We start from the raw sequence: 15481 nt of genomic DNA on the forward strand, positions 1-15481 counted from the left end.
TGCACAAGATGTGAAGAGAATGTAAATGTACATAGAGGCGGGAGTAAAAGTGGTTAATGAAATGGAAAAAATAAGTATTTAAGCTTTTATTAATAATCAAGAAAACTAAAATGGAGCTGAGAAGTTTTTTTCCCCCTAAGGCAGCAAAGATTCTTTTGACTTAAAGCTATATGCACAACAATAGTACAGTTTTGAGTTTTAGTAGCTTATGTTTATTTTATTTTATTTTTACTTATTTTTGATAGACAGAGAGAGAGAGAGAGAGAGAGAGAGAGGGGCAGAGGCAGAGACACAGGCAGAGGGAGAAGCAGGCTCCATGCTGGGAGCCCGACGTGGGACTCAATCCCAGGACTCCAGGATCGCGCCCTGGGCCAAAGGCAGGCACGAAACCGCTGAGCCACCCAGGGATCCCCTAGTAGGTTATGTTTTAAAACAATTCAAAAGTCCAGCAATGAGACATGCTTTCTTTTCTTTTCTTTTCTTTTCTTTTCTTTTCTTTTCTTTTCTTTTCTTTTCTTTTCTTTTCTTTCCTTTTCTTTTTCTTTTCTTTTCTTTTCTTTTCTTTTCTTTTCTTTTCTTTTCTTTTCTTTTCTTTCTTTCTTTCTTTCTTTCTTTCTCTCTTTCTTCTCTTTCTTCTCTTTCTTTCTTTTCTTTCTTTCTTTCTCTTTTCTTTTCTTTTCTTTTCTTTTCTTTTCTTTTCTTTTCTTTTCTTTCTTTCTTTTCTTTTCTTTTCTTTTCTTTTCTTTTCTTTTCTTTTCTTTTCTTTTCTTTTCTTTTCTTTTCTTTTCTTTTCTTTTCTTTTCTTTTCTTTTCTTTTCTTTTCTTTCACGAGACCTGTTTTAAAGGTAAACTGGGCACCTAAGTGGCTCAGTCAGTTATGCGTCTGCCTTGGGCTCAGGTGTTAGGCTCCCTGCTCTGCTGGGAGTCTGCTTCTCCTCCTCCTGCCTGCTGCTGTCCCTGCTTATGCTTCCACTCTGTCAAATAAATTAAATAAGTCTTTTTTTTTTTTTTTTAAATCTACACAGGCAAGACATTTTATTTTATTTATTTTATTTTTTTATTTTTATTTATTTATGATAGTCATCTCACACACACAGAGAGAGAGAGAGAGGCAGAGACATAGGCAGAGGGAGAAGCAGGCTCCATGCACCGGGAGCCCGACGTGGGAATCGATCCCGGGTCTCCAGGATCGCGCCCTGGGCCAAAGGCAGGCGCCAAACCGCTGCGCCACCCAAGGATCCCAAATTAAATAAATCTTAAAAAAAAAAAAAAAACCAAGCAGTTTTTATTCATTAATATTTGTAAATACTGGGATCCCTGGGTGGCGCAGCGGTTTAGCGCCTGCCTTTGGCCCAGGGCGCGATCCTGGAGACCCGGGATCGATTCCCACGTCGGGCTCCCGGTGCATGGAGCCTGCTTCTCCCTCTGCCTATGTCTCTGCCTCTCTCTCTCTCTGACTATCATAAAAAAAAAAAAATTGTGAATACTCATAACAACTTCATTAGAGATTTGTTTTCCTCTTCACTTCTTTTAGAAAAAGTTCTTTTTTTTTTTTTTTTTTAATCTATTTATGATAGTCATACAGAGAGAGAGAGAGAGGCAGAGACACAGGCAGAGGGAGAAGCAGGCTCCATGCACCGGGAGCCCGATGTGGGATTCGATCCCGGGTCTCCAGGATCGCGCCCTGGGCCAAAGGCAGGCGCCAAACCGCTGCGCCACCCAGGGATCCCCTAGAAAAAGTTCTTAAGTAGACTCCACAACCAATGTGGGGCTCTTTCTCCTGATCCCAGGATCACGAGTCACATGCTCTACCAACTGGGACAGCCAGCCACTCCTTCCTCTTCAGTTTTAATGTGGAGTAGGAGAGCCTTTTGCATGTAAAGGTAGAGGAAGCAGAGATCACTTCTGTACTGCTATCTATATTTTCCTGCCAGAAGTAAAAAGTAGATATGATTATCATATTTTCTTTTTCTTTTGAGTGTACACAATATGTAACAAGAGTAACTGACCTGAATTGTCAAACAAATTCAGGATAGTTCTTGTCCATTATCCTTGGCAAATACAGCACAGGGGACATTGTCTAGGAATTGAGATGTCATCAAAGAAGTGGTGGAGGCTCATTTCATGATTAAGCAATAAGACATTTAAGTAAAATTTTTTTGAGAAAGTGAGAATGTGTGTGCGCAAACAGAGGGGGAAGGGTAGAGCAGGCTTCACACTCAGTGCAGAGCTCCATCCCACAACCCTAAGATCATGACCTGAGCCGAATCAAGAATAGGATGCTTAAGCAACTGAGCCACCCAGGCACCCCTTAAATCATATTATTATTACTGGAGTATTTAAGAAGTTGTCAAAAACATTTGCAAAGTTTTGTAGTATGGAAAACTCTTAAATTGTAATTATTAATGGGGAAAAAATAAAATTTTATATAATACACAGTTGTACATATTAATGAATGGTGGGTGTATATATACTTTATCATTTTCTCCTTTTTTTTTTTTTTAAGATTTTTTTTCATATTCATGAGAGACAGAGAGAGAGAGGCAGAGACATAGGCAGAGAGACATAGGCTCCGGTGGGGAGCCTGATGCGGAACTCACTCCCAGAACCCCAGGATGCTGACCTGAACCAAAGGCAGATGCTCAACCACTGAGCCACCCAGGTGCCCTAACATTTTTTTTTTAAATCAAGGTTCCATCAAGGTTAGTTATGTCTCTCCAGCCTTATAGTTTAAAATAAGTCTCCCTTTCGTTTTTTTGTTCTCAGTTTTTTGTTCACATTGCATAAGCACATGTGAAAAGATACTTGGTTTTTTTTGACTGTTGTTTTTTCCCTTTAAAATTAATTTTGGGGGACGCCTGGGTGGCTCAGTGGTTGGGCATCTGCCTTTGGCTGAGGGTGTGATCCTTGGTCTGGGGATCGAGTCCCGCATCGGCTCCCTGCATGGAGCCTGCTTCTCCCTCTGCCTGTGTCTCTGCCTCTCTCTCTGTGTCTATCATGAATAAATAAATAAAATATTAAAAAAAATAAAATTTTGGGGGCACCTGGGTGGCTCAGTCAGTCTGCCTTTGGCTTGGGTCCTGATCTCGCGGTCCTAGGATGGAGCCCCATGTCCAGTCTGCTACTTCCTCTTCCTCTGCCCTTCCCCCTGGCTCAAGCATGTGCCTGAGTGTTCCCACTCTCTCTCAAATAAATAAATGAAATCTTTAAAAGATAAAACTAAGTTTGGGGTCATGGTGAGTGGCTCAGTCAAGTGTCCGACTCTTCATTTTGGCTCAGATCTTTTTTTTTTTTTTTTTTTAGATTTATTTATGCAGGAGAGAGGCAGAGACACACAGGCAGAGGGCAGGCTCTATGCAGGGAGCCCGACATGGGACTCAATCCCGGGTCTCCAGTATCATGCCCTGGACTGAAGGCAGCGCTAAACCGCAGAGCTACCAGGGCTGTCCTGGATCTTTTTTTAAACTGGGGTGGGCAACATCACCCACAAGCTGCAGAATCAGCCAGTCAGCCCTTTGCTGGTGGAGAGGAAGGCACTACTCTGCCGCATCCTGGCCAGGGCTACTCGCCTGTCCACCTGGCTTCGAGAAGAGCAGCCATCCACCACACATGGACCTGCAGCCCCCGGTCCAAGAGGTCCAGGGTGGTATTCAGGATGCAGGCCTGTGTCTCAGTGCCACAGAGGAGACAGAACACAGCTGGGGCCACATATCCAGCTCCCGTTGCACTGCAGGCACCATGCTGAAGCAAGTTTTGGCCACTGGCTGCAGGCCTTGAGCCCCCAGCTTGGGGCCTGTGGGGCCCAGGACTTCTGGGTACTGCTCTGTCAGCACAGCTGGTACCTCCAGCAGCCTGGCCACCTTGAGCATGGCAGCCACAGAGACCATATGGGGAAAGTATGTGATTTGGCAGAGCTTCTGCATGTCACACAGGAACAGGATGGATGATCCAGGGAGGACTCAGCCCAGGTTGGACCTCACAGTTGCCGTGTCCTCGCGGAGGACACTTAACGCCACTCATATCCTCCCCTCAGATCATGATCTTGGTCATGGGATCCAGCCCTGTGTCAGGCTCTTTGATCAGTGGGGAGTCTGTTTATCTTCTGCCCCATCTGCCCCTCCCACTCTTGCTCTCAAATAAATAAATCTTAAAAAAATCTAAAGAAAAATAATTTTGGTTAAAGGTATTAAAAAAAAGTATTCCAAATAGGTTATATGTTAGATTTTTGCCTTATTTTGTGTATTCGAAATGTTGTAATGGTGAAACTGATGGTCACTTCTCCAGAAATACCATATTGGACTGAATTCTCCATTTAGAGAGACCTATCACATAGATGGCAAGCATGCAGTTTTTCAGTCTTACAGAGCTTCTAGTTAAAAAAGTTCCCCAGGTTTTTTTTTTTTTTTCCCATAGATTTTATTTATTCATGAGAGACACACCGAGGCAAGAGACCTAGAGGGAGAAGCAGTATCCCAGGTTTTTGGTTGAAAACTTAATCCAACATAGAATAAGCAGCTTATTAGCTTATAGAATAAGCAGCGAACTTATATATTTTTGTCATTTGTAAATTAATACTATCTCACCATTAGAAAGAATTATTGCTTTAAAAAAAGGTCATACAGGGACGCCTGGGTGGCTCAGTGGTTGAGTGTCTGCCTTGGGCTCAGGGCGTGATCCTGGAGTCCCTGGATCGAGTCCCACGTCGGGCTCCCTGCATGGAGCCTGCTTTTCCCTCTGCCTATGTCTTTGCCTGTCTGTGTGTCTCATGAATAAATAAAATCTTAAAAAAAATTATACATATATACTGGAATAGAAAAATTCTTAAAACAATTTTGGCTTCGATTTCCAAATTGAGTGAGAGAGTAAAATTTTACAGTATTTTAAATTGAGTTTTTAATGTACCAAAACATTAAATACTACCTGTGAAACAGACTTACTTCATTTATTTTAGGGGAAGGGTAATACATTTTATAGATGGTCTAAAATTTAAAAGGTTTTGACTAAATTTTTCTTACTCCTTTCCTAGATACATCACTGGTAATGTTTCTGGTGTGTGTGTGTGTGTGTGTGTGTGTGTATATATATATATATATATTTTTAAGATTTTATTTATTTATTCATGAAAGACACAGAGAAAGAGGCAGAGAGAGGGAGAAACAGGCTCCCTGCAGGGAGCCCGATGCGGGACTTGATCCCTGGAACTCTAGGATCACGCGCTGTGAGCCAAAGGCTGATGTTCAACCCCTGAGCCACCCAGGCGTCCCTCTGGTATATTTTTTTTATGTGTATTAGCATACAAAAACATGAGTGTGTTTTTAGCACCATTGGACTGCTTTATTCCTTTTTTTTTATTTGTTTCATCACAACCACGATAGCCAGCCGAGATAGTTGTATTTGTTTTGTTTTGTTTTGATTCTGTAGAGTTTTCCATTTCCTTCTAAGGTTTGTATTAAGTTGACATCATAGCTTTTACTGTTTTGATAAGTGAATTTGGAAAGCTTAGGAATGGGTTAAGTTTTTAGTTGTCGATTTTATCTCTTGTGAATAATTTGTAATAATACCTTGAATTGCTAATATACTTCGTACTTCGTAAAAAATTTTGAATTTAATTCTGTATGGCAGTGGTGAGTTAAAACTTTTTTTTTTCCTAAGATTTTATTTAAGAGAGTGAGTGAGAATGCATGTGAGTGTGTGTATGTGCATGAGTGGTGAGGGATAGTGGGAGGGAGAGGGACAAGCAGAGCCCTTTGAGCATGGATCAAGGCTTGATCCCAGGACCCTGAGCCGAAGTCACATGCTTAACTGAACCACCCAGATGCTCCTGAGAACTTTAAGAATACTGCTCAGACATTTTAGGCCTTTTACTGTGTTGACATTTGTACTTAGTGGTATGAAAGTAGTAATGGATAAAACTGCTTGCTCCTTAGCTTGGTTTAGGCAGTGGTACCAAACTGTACTAATAGTCATTGTATGTTTACTACCACCTCACACTGGTATTTGAAAAGAGAAAAGCCAGTTTCACTGATCTTGAAATGTCATTGAAGCATTAAAAATAATTAAGGTCAACCCTTGAGTATGTTTTAAATTTATTTTATTTTAATTCTAATAGTTAACATACGTTGTTATATTAGTTTCAGGTCTACAATATAGTGATTCAACTATTCCATACATCACCTAGTCAGCGCTCATTATGACAAGTGTACTCCTTAACCCCCATCACATGTCACCCATTCTCCCACCTGCCTTGAGTATGTGTTTTTTTAAATACAGCATGCTGTGGACCGAATCATGTCTTTGTAAAATTCATATGTTGAAACCCTAACCACCAATGTGATGAGATTTGGAGATCTGGCCTTTGGGAGATAATTGGGTTTAAATGAGGGAATCAAAGTAGGGGCTTCCTGATAGGCCCTTATAAGAGGAGACACCAGAGAACTTGCTGTCTCTTTCTGCCATATGAGGACATACTAAGAAGATGGCTGTCTGTAAGCCAGGAACCTGACTGTCCTGGCACCCTAATCTCAGATTTTCAGTCTCCAGAACTGTGAGAAAATAAATTTTTGTTTAAATCTTTCAGTCTGTGCTAGTTTATTATGGCAAGCCAAGCAGACTAATGCATAATCTGTGATGAAGTGGGAAGTGTGAATAGAGCATTTTTGCTACTTACAGAAGTACAGCAGTTCCCTTGAGGAAATTATGTAGTGTTAATATTCACATTTTCTGTGGAATCTATTTTTTACTTGGAAGGATGACACACTGTTCAAATAGAGGCAGGGCATGGATAGAAAAGGAGGAGCCCTAGTTAACCAATATCAGAAATGAAAGAAGGACTATCACTGCAGATCTTACAAATTTTCAAATGTTAATAAGAGAAATGTATGAACAATACTATGTCCTAAAATGTGGCAACTTGAGCGAAATTGATATATTGCTTAAAGAACAAACTACCAAAACTGATTCAAGAAGGAATAGATAACCAGAATAGTTTTTTAAAAAGAAGCTGATTTCATAATTAAAAACTTTTCAGCAAAGGAAACTTGAGGTCCATTCAGATGCTTCCACAGGTGAATTCTATCAAACTTTTTTTTTTTTTAAAGATTTTATTTATTTATTATGAGAGACACACACAGAGAGGCAGAGACACAGGCAGAGGGAGAAGCAGGCTTCACGCAGGGAGCCCGATGTGGGCTTGATCCCAGGTCCCTAGGACCACGCCCTGGGCTGAACGTGGGGCTAAACCGCTGAGCCACCAGGGCTGCCCACATCAAACATTTAAGGAGGAAATAATACAATTTGATACAATCTCTTCCAGTAGATATTAGAAGGAATACTTTCCAACTCATTCTATGAGGCTTGATGTAAATCCAGGTTAAGATATTTCAAGAAAAGAAAGTTACGTTAGTATCCTTAATGAGTGTACATTAGAAGTCAAAACAAAATGTTAGTGATTGGGATGCTTGGGTGGCTCCGTTGGTTAAATGTCTGCCTTTGGCTCAGGTCGTGATCCCCAGGTCCTGGGCTCCCTGCTCAGTAGGGAGCCTGCTTCTCCCTTTCCCTATGCTGTTCCTCATGCTTGTGCTTTCTGGCTTGCTCTCTCTATCAAATAAAATATCTTGGGATCCCTGGGTGGCGCAGCGGTTTGGCGCCTGCCTTTGGCCCAGGGCGTGATCCTGGAGACCCGGGATCGAATCCCACATCAGGCTCCCAGTGCATGGAGCCTGCTTCTTCCTCCGCCTGTGTCTCTGCCTCTCTCTCTCTCTGTGACTATCATAAATAAATAAAAAATTAAAAAAAAAACAAATAAAATATCTTTTAAAAATGTTAGTAATTAAAATCTAACTATTGTTGGATATAAAAAGGATGATATATCATGACCAAATGGGATTTATTCTGGGAATGCCAGGATGTTCCATATTTGAAAGTCAGGCTAATTTACTTGAATCAATAGATGAAGAGAAGCCATATGATCATCTTTGTAGATGGAGAATAAGCATTTGACAAAATTCTTCATACTTTTTTTTAAGATTTGAGAGAGACTGAGAGCATGAGGTCGGGGGAGGGGCAGAGGGAATGGGAGAAGCTGACTCCCCACTGATCAGGGAACTCCACATCATGACCTGAGGTGAAGGCAGATGTTTAACCTACTGAGCCACCCAGGCACCCCTTTTAGTACCTTCTTGATAAAAATTCTTACAAACTAAGAATAGAAGCATTTTACATTCACATGATGAAGGGCATCTACAAAAATCTATAGCTAATGTCATACTTAAAAGAGATAGTGAAAGTCTGAATGCTTTCTCCTTTTAAGACTGAGAATAGTGCAATAAGTCAAGAAAAAGAAAGCTTTCAGAACAGAAAAAAGGAAATTGCCCCTATTTGCAGATGACATGATTGCCTATGCAGAAAACCCCTGGGAATCTAAAGAAAGCTTCTAGGAACGTGAATCTAGCAAGGTTGCAGAATAAATAGACAATGTATAACAATTAATTGCATTTCTTTATACTAGCAGTGACCAACTGGGAATGGAAATCAGTTAAAAAAAAAAAAAACCAATAACATTTAAATAGCAACCAAAGGGCAGCCCTGGTGGCTCAGCGGTTTAGCACTGCCTGTAGCCCAGGGTGTGATCCCGGAGAGTCCGACATCAGGCTCCCTGTATGGAGCCTGCTTCTCCCTCTGCCTGTATCTCTGCCTCTCTCTCTCTCTCCCTCTCTCTCTGTGTCTCTCATGAATAAATAAATAAAATCTTTAAAAATAAATAAGTAACAACCAAAACAGGTATAAATCTCACAAAGCATGTGTAGGATCTGTGTGCCTTAAACTATAAAACATGGATGAAGCAAATCAAAGAAGGCCTAAATAATTGTAGAGAATTACCTGTTTGTGGTTTGAAGACAGAGAATTGTTAAAGGGTAATTTCTCTTCAGATTGGTCCATCCAAATGAAAATCTCAGCAACATTTTGTATAGATCATAAGCTGCTTTTAAAAAAATTATAAAATGGCAAAAGAATACAAATTGCTAGAATATTTTTTAAATGTTTTTTTTTTTTTTTTTTAAGATTTTATTTATTGATGAGAGAGACACAGAGAGAGAGAGAGAGAGAGAGAGAGGCAGAAACACAGGTAGAGGGAGAAGCAGGCTCCATGCAGGGAGCCTGATGTGGGACTCGATCCCAGGTCTCCAGGATCCACGCCCTGGGCTGAAGGCAAGTGAGCCACCCTGCTAGAATACTTTTGATAAAGAACCTAGTTGGAGAATCTGATCTGAAATATAGCTGGTTTCAAGATGTTCTGTAAAGTTACAGTAATCAAGATACTGAGGTAGAGACACATAAAATATAGTCAGTTAATTTCAGCAAAAGTATAAAGGCAATTCAGTAGAAAAAGATAGTCTCTCAGCATTTGGAGTTGGAATAGTTGGACACCATACGAGAAAAAGGAATTTCTGCATTATACCTAATGTGAAAATGAGCTCAAATAGATCAGAGATCTAAATGTAAAATGTAAAATAATACAATTGCCAGAAGAGTACGAACAAAGGAAAAATATCTTTGTAGTCTTGGCTAACTACAGATTTCTAGGGGCACCTGGGTCACTGAGTTTCTTAAATGTCTGACTTTGTCTCAGGTCGTTATCTCAGGGTCCTCATTCAGTGGGGAGTCTGCTTCTCCCTCTCCCCCTTCTTTACTTGGGCTCTGTCTCTCAAATAAAATCTTAAAAGAAAAATTTCTTACATATGATCAAAAGTACAAAATAAGTTGATAAATTGGATTTCATTAAAATTAAAAACTTTGCTCTTTGAAAGGTACTCTGAAAACAGTGAAAAGTGGTAGATTACTAGAAGATCTTTGCAGATCACATATCTGACAAAGATTTTGTATGTAGGATACAGAAATAATTCTCAAAACTCTGCAATAAGAACCCAATTAAAGCATGGACAAACGATTTAAAAAAAAATATTTTATTTATTTATTCATGAGAGACAGAGAGAGGCAGAGACACAGGCAGAGGGAGAATCAGGCTCCATGCGGGGAGCCCGACATGGGACTCAGTCCCGGGACTCAAGGATCATGCCCGGGGCTGAAGGTGGTGCCAAACCGCTAAGCCACCCGGGCTGCCCTGGGCAAAAGATTTAAATAGAAACTTTGCTGGACGAGATGTATGGTGGTTAAGTATGGACCAAAAGGTGGTATGTGTCATTCATTAGTCATTAGGGAAATGCAAATTAAAAACCACAATGAGAAACTGCTGTATATCTGTTAGGATGACTAAGAAATCAATAGCTGACAATGTGAAGTATTAATGAGGATGTAGAGCAAGTGGAACTTTCATACATTGCTAGTGGGAATGCAAATTGGCACAGCCACTTTGGGACATCTTTTGGCAGTTTCTCATAAAGTTAAATACAACTCACATGATGACCCTGTAGTTTCAATCCTAGACATTTACCCCAGAAAAGTGAACACTGATGTTTACTCAAAAACTATATACGACTGTCAATAGTAATTTTGTTCAAATTGCTAAGCACTGTAGATAATTCAGGTGTCCCTGAATTGGTGAATGGATAAGCAAACTGTGGTATGTCTATTGAATTCAACAATAAAAAAGGAATTACTGGTATGTGATAGAGCATTGGCGAATCTCAAAAGTATTATGCTAAATTAAAAATGCCAGATTCAAAAGGGTATGCGATGTGTGATTCTGTTTATATGCATCCTACAAAAGACAAAAACTACAGTGATGGGAAACATATCAATGGTTGTAGGGACTAGGGGTGGTGGTAGAAATTGATAACAGGGTTCTGCATCTTGATTGTGGTTATTTTATGATTCTGTGCATTTGTCAGAACTTAGCAATGTATACCAATAAGTGAATTTTAGTACATGTAATTTTAAAAATTAGTTAATCAGGAGTATGAGAAGGGAGGCCAGAAACTAGGAGATAATATTTGCAGAAGATATATCAGATAAAGGATTGGTATCCAAAATATACAAAGAACTCTTAAAACTTAACTGAGAAAATGAACGGTTTGATTAAAAAATGGGCAGGGGGCATCTGGCTGGCTCAGTTGGTGGAACATGTGTCTCTTTTTTAAAGACTTATTTAAAAGAGAGTGAGTGGGGATCCCTGGGTGGCTCAGCGGTTTGGCGCCTGCCTTTGGCCCAGGGCGCGATCCTGGAGTCCTGGGATCGAGTCCCATGTCGGGCTCCCGGCATGGAGCTTGCTTCTCCCTCTGCCTGTGTCTCTGCCTCTCTCTCTCTGTGTCTATCATGAATAAATAAATAAATCTTTAAAAAAAAAAAGTGAGTGAACAGAAGGGGCGGGACAGAGAGTCTTAAGCAGACTCCACACTGAGCATAGAGCCTGATGTGAGGCTTTTAAAAGACCCTGAGATCATGACCGGAGCAGAAAGCAAGAGTTGGACACTGTGTAGGTTCCCCCGAGGTGGTTATAGATCTTGGGGTTGTGAGATGAAACCCCATATTGGGCATAGAGCTTATATTGAAAAAGAAAAAAAAAAAGAAAAATTGGGCAAAAGATCTGAACAGACACCTCACCAAACAAGAGATAGAGATGTCAAATAGGCATATGGAAAGATGCTTAACATCATTCATCATCAGGGAACTGCCAGTTAAAACAATGAGGTAACTACTGGAATGTCTCAGATCCCAAAATACTGATAACAGTAAATGCTGGTGTGAATATGAAGCAAGAGAACTCTCATTCATTACTAGTAGGAATGTGATATACTATAGCCACTTTGGATACTTTGTCAATTTCTTAGAAAAGTAAATTAGTCTTAACAGAGGATCCGGCAACCCTGCTCCTTTGTATTTATCCATATGAGTTGAGAGTATGACTATTGAAAAACCTTCACATGAATATGTATAAGAGCTTTTTTTATAATTGCCAGAATTTAGAAGGACCAAGATGTCCTTCAGGAGGTGAATGGATAAACAAATTGGTACATACAAACAAAGGAATGTTAGTGCTGAAAAGAAATGAGCTTTCAACTCATGGAAAAGACATGGGGTGGGGGAACTCATACATATTACTAAGTGAAAGAAGCCAATCTGAATACTGCTTTAAAAAATAAATCCATTATGAAATTTTTTTTTATTTTTAAAAAGATTTTATTTATTTATTTATTTTTAAATTTTTATTTATTTATGATAGTCACACAGAGAGAGAGAGAGAGGCAGAGACACAGGCAGAGGGAGAAGCAGGCTCCATGCACCGGGAGCCTGACGTGGGATTCGATCCCAGGTCTCCAGGATCGCGCCCCGGGCCAAAGGCAGGCGCCAAACTGCTGCGCCACCCAGGGATCCCAAAGATTTTATTTATTAATGAGAGATCCACAGAGAGAGGGGGGGAGAGGCACAGGCACAGGCAGAGGGAGAAGCAGGCTCTATGCAGGGAGCCTGACGTGGGACTCGATCCCGGGTCTCCAGGATCTGGCCCTGGGCTGAAGGTGGCGCTAAACTGCTGAGCCACCGGGCTGCCCTCCATTACGAAATACTAAATGAATTTAAAAGAAAAGAATGATAAGCCATCTCGTTCAGATTTGAGTATATCACAGGTATTTTTCTTGAAGGTGAATGTAGGTAGATAGACTGCTTCAAGGGAAACATTTGTCAGTATTTATTAGTGATAAAAATTGATTTGCAAGCAAAAATTAGAGTTATGAACACTTGTATCTGCCTTGTGAGATTGAATTTCCCAGTTATTAATAGTTCTTTTAAAAATTCTTTTTAAGGATGGTCTATTTTTATATGCTTCCACATATACATCTATAAACACATACCTTAAAGATGTTGCTTGAAAGAAGGTTTTCACACGGTATAGGTTCAGTGAGATAAGCATATGGCTGTTCTCATGTGCTTTTTTTTTTTTTAAGATTCTATTTATTTGAGTGAGAGAATGAGTGAGCGAGCAAGCATGAGTGGGAGGAGGGGGAGAGGGAGAAGCAGACTCCCCACTGAGCAAGGAGCCTGATGTGGGGCTTGATCTTAAGACCCCGAGGTAATGACCTGAAAGATATTTTGATTAATTGATTGATTAATTAATTACTTGAAAGATATTTATACACGTTGTGGTTTCTTTTTCTTTTTCTTTTTTTTTTAAGATTTTATTTATTTATTTATTTGATAGAGAGAGCAAGAACACAAGCAAGAGGAGCAGCAGATGGAGTGGGAAAAACATGCTTCCCGCTGGGCAGGGAGCCTGATGTGGGGCTTGATGGATCATGATCTGAGTTGAAGGCGTCTGCCACCCACATACTCCCACAGTGTAGTTTCAATGAGTTAAGCATAAGGTTGTTCTTTATGTATCAACACGTATGTTTACAAACTGGTGCCATAATAAAAGATGTTAGTTGAAGGATACTACAGGGTAGTTCAAATGGGTTAAGCATACTGCTCTTCCCCTATGCCTCTACACATAAGTTTACACACACAGGTTTATATTAGTGAAAGAAGATGTTACTTGAACAGTGGTTATACACAGTCTGGTTTCAATGAGTTAAGCATACAGCTATTCTCATATGCTTCTACATATACTTTGATAAACACTTATATCTTAATGAAAGAAGATGTTAGTTGAAGACCACTGGTGATTTTAATAAATGTGATTATTTTGTTTTATAAGAAATTGAGTTAGATGATACATAATTCTGTGAAACCAGTGTTTTCTAAATGATCAGTGCATGATGTTATAAAATCAAACATGAGTAAAAGTTCCAAAGTGCAAATAAATGCACTTTAACAGAGTACAAAAAGATTATTGGTGTGATTTATTTTTATTTCTTGAAGAATTCATTTATTTATTTGAGAGCGAGCATAAGTGGGGCTAGGGAGAAGCAGGCTGTCTGCTGAGCAGGGAGGTCGACATGGGATTCAATAATCCCATGACCCTGGAATCATGACCTGAGCTGAAGGCAGATGCTTAACTGACTGAGATACCCAGTACCCCTTATTGATGTGATTTTTAGATGTCACATTACAGTTAATATTTAGTAAACTACTGCTTGTCAGATTTTGTTGGAATATTAACATTCACACTTTTCTGAGAAGGCAATTAAAATACAATTCCCCTTTCCAAATATATATCTGTGTGGGTCCATGTATTTTTCATATACTTCATCCCAAATATTGCAACAGGTTGAATGCAGCATTAAAATGAGAATCTAGGGCAGTCCGGGTGGCTCAGCAGTTTAGCGCCACCTTCGGCCCAGGGCTTGATCCTGGAAACCCAGGATCAAGTCCCACGTCAGGCTCCCTGCATGGAGCCTGTTTCTCCCTCTGCTTGTGTCTCTGGCTCGCTCGCGCTCTCTCTCTCTCTCTCAAATAAATAAATAAATAAATAAATAAATAAATAAATAATCAATCAAATCCTTTAGGGCAGCCCAGGTGGCTCAGTGGTTTAGTGCCACCTTCAGCCCAGGGCATGATCCTGGAGACTCGGGATCGAGTCCCATGTCGGGCTCCCTGTATGGAGCCCGCTTCTCCCTCTGCCTGTGTCTCTGCCTCTCTTTCTCTCTGTGTCTCTCATGAATAAATAAATAAAACTAAAAAAAGTCCTTTAAAAAAAATGAGAATCTAGCCATTTTCAATTAAATTAAGCTAGACATTAAAGAGATTTGGAAAAAAAAAGTCACTTTTCACTAGTTGTATTTGGGAAAGGGGAAATAGCTATCCTAATGGGTTTATATATACATACATACATATATATATATATATTTAAGATTTTATTTATTCATGAGAGACACAGAGAGAGGCAGAGATATAGGCAGAGGGAGAAGCAGGCTCCATGCAGGGAGTCTGACGTAGGACTGGATCCCTCCCGGGTCTCCAGGATCAGGCCCTGGGCTGAAAGCGGCGCTAAACTGCTGAGCTACCCAGGCTGCCCGGGTTTATAATTTTTTATTGTTATGTTATTTTTTATTTTTTTTTATGGTAAAAACATTTAAAAACATACTTAGATTTTAACCAGCTGGACTCAGTTTAGATGATACCAGTTTTGTTGGCAACATCCAAAGCATCATAGGAGCCAGTCAAACATATGCCTTCTCTTCATTGGGCCTGATTAGGGTGTTGACTTGACCTTGTCAGTGTCAGAGTTTTTTCACAGACTTATTTTGTGCTTGTTGGCCATAATATCCGCAATGAACACAAGTGTATTCTGTTTTCTTCATGGCTAATTTAGTGGTCAGGGGGAAGTTGACAATGGCATAGGGGTTAAGCTTCTTTCCACCGGGGGTGCTCTTTCAGGGATATTTGGGCTGCCTTTGCAGATGTAGTATCTTGGGCCCTTGGAAGTAGGTGATGTGCCTATCTTTTTTTTTTGTGATTGGATACCTTTCAGCACTGTTTTCTTGGCGTTCAAAGCCTTGACTTTGGCTTTGGGAGGGGCAGGGGCTTCTGTCTTTGTCTTTGGCGTCATCTTCGTGAAAGGAGGGTTTATCATTGTTTTATTTATTTA

General features: G+C 40.1%; 1 protein-coding gene and 1 pseudogene across 5 annotated transcripts in view; one reads left to right on the forward strand and one right to left on the reverse strand.

Moving 5' to 3' along the window:
• Nucleotides 1–15481, forward strand: part of WDR33 (WD repeat domain 33) — a 117178-nt gene that overhangs the window by 22293 nt on the left and 79404 nt on the right. The window lies entirely within an intron of this gene.
• LOC121482105 lies at nt 3361–15442 on the reverse strand (annotated as a pseudogene).

The sequence above is a fragment of the Vulpes lagopus genome, chromosome 24, assembly GCF_018345385.1.
Source record: "Vulpes lagopus strain Blue_001 chromosome 24, ASM1834538v1, whole genome shotgun sequence".
In the NCBI taxonomy this organism is placed as follows: Eukaryota; Metazoa; Chordata; class Mammalia; order Carnivora; family Canidae; genus Vulpes; species Vulpes lagopus.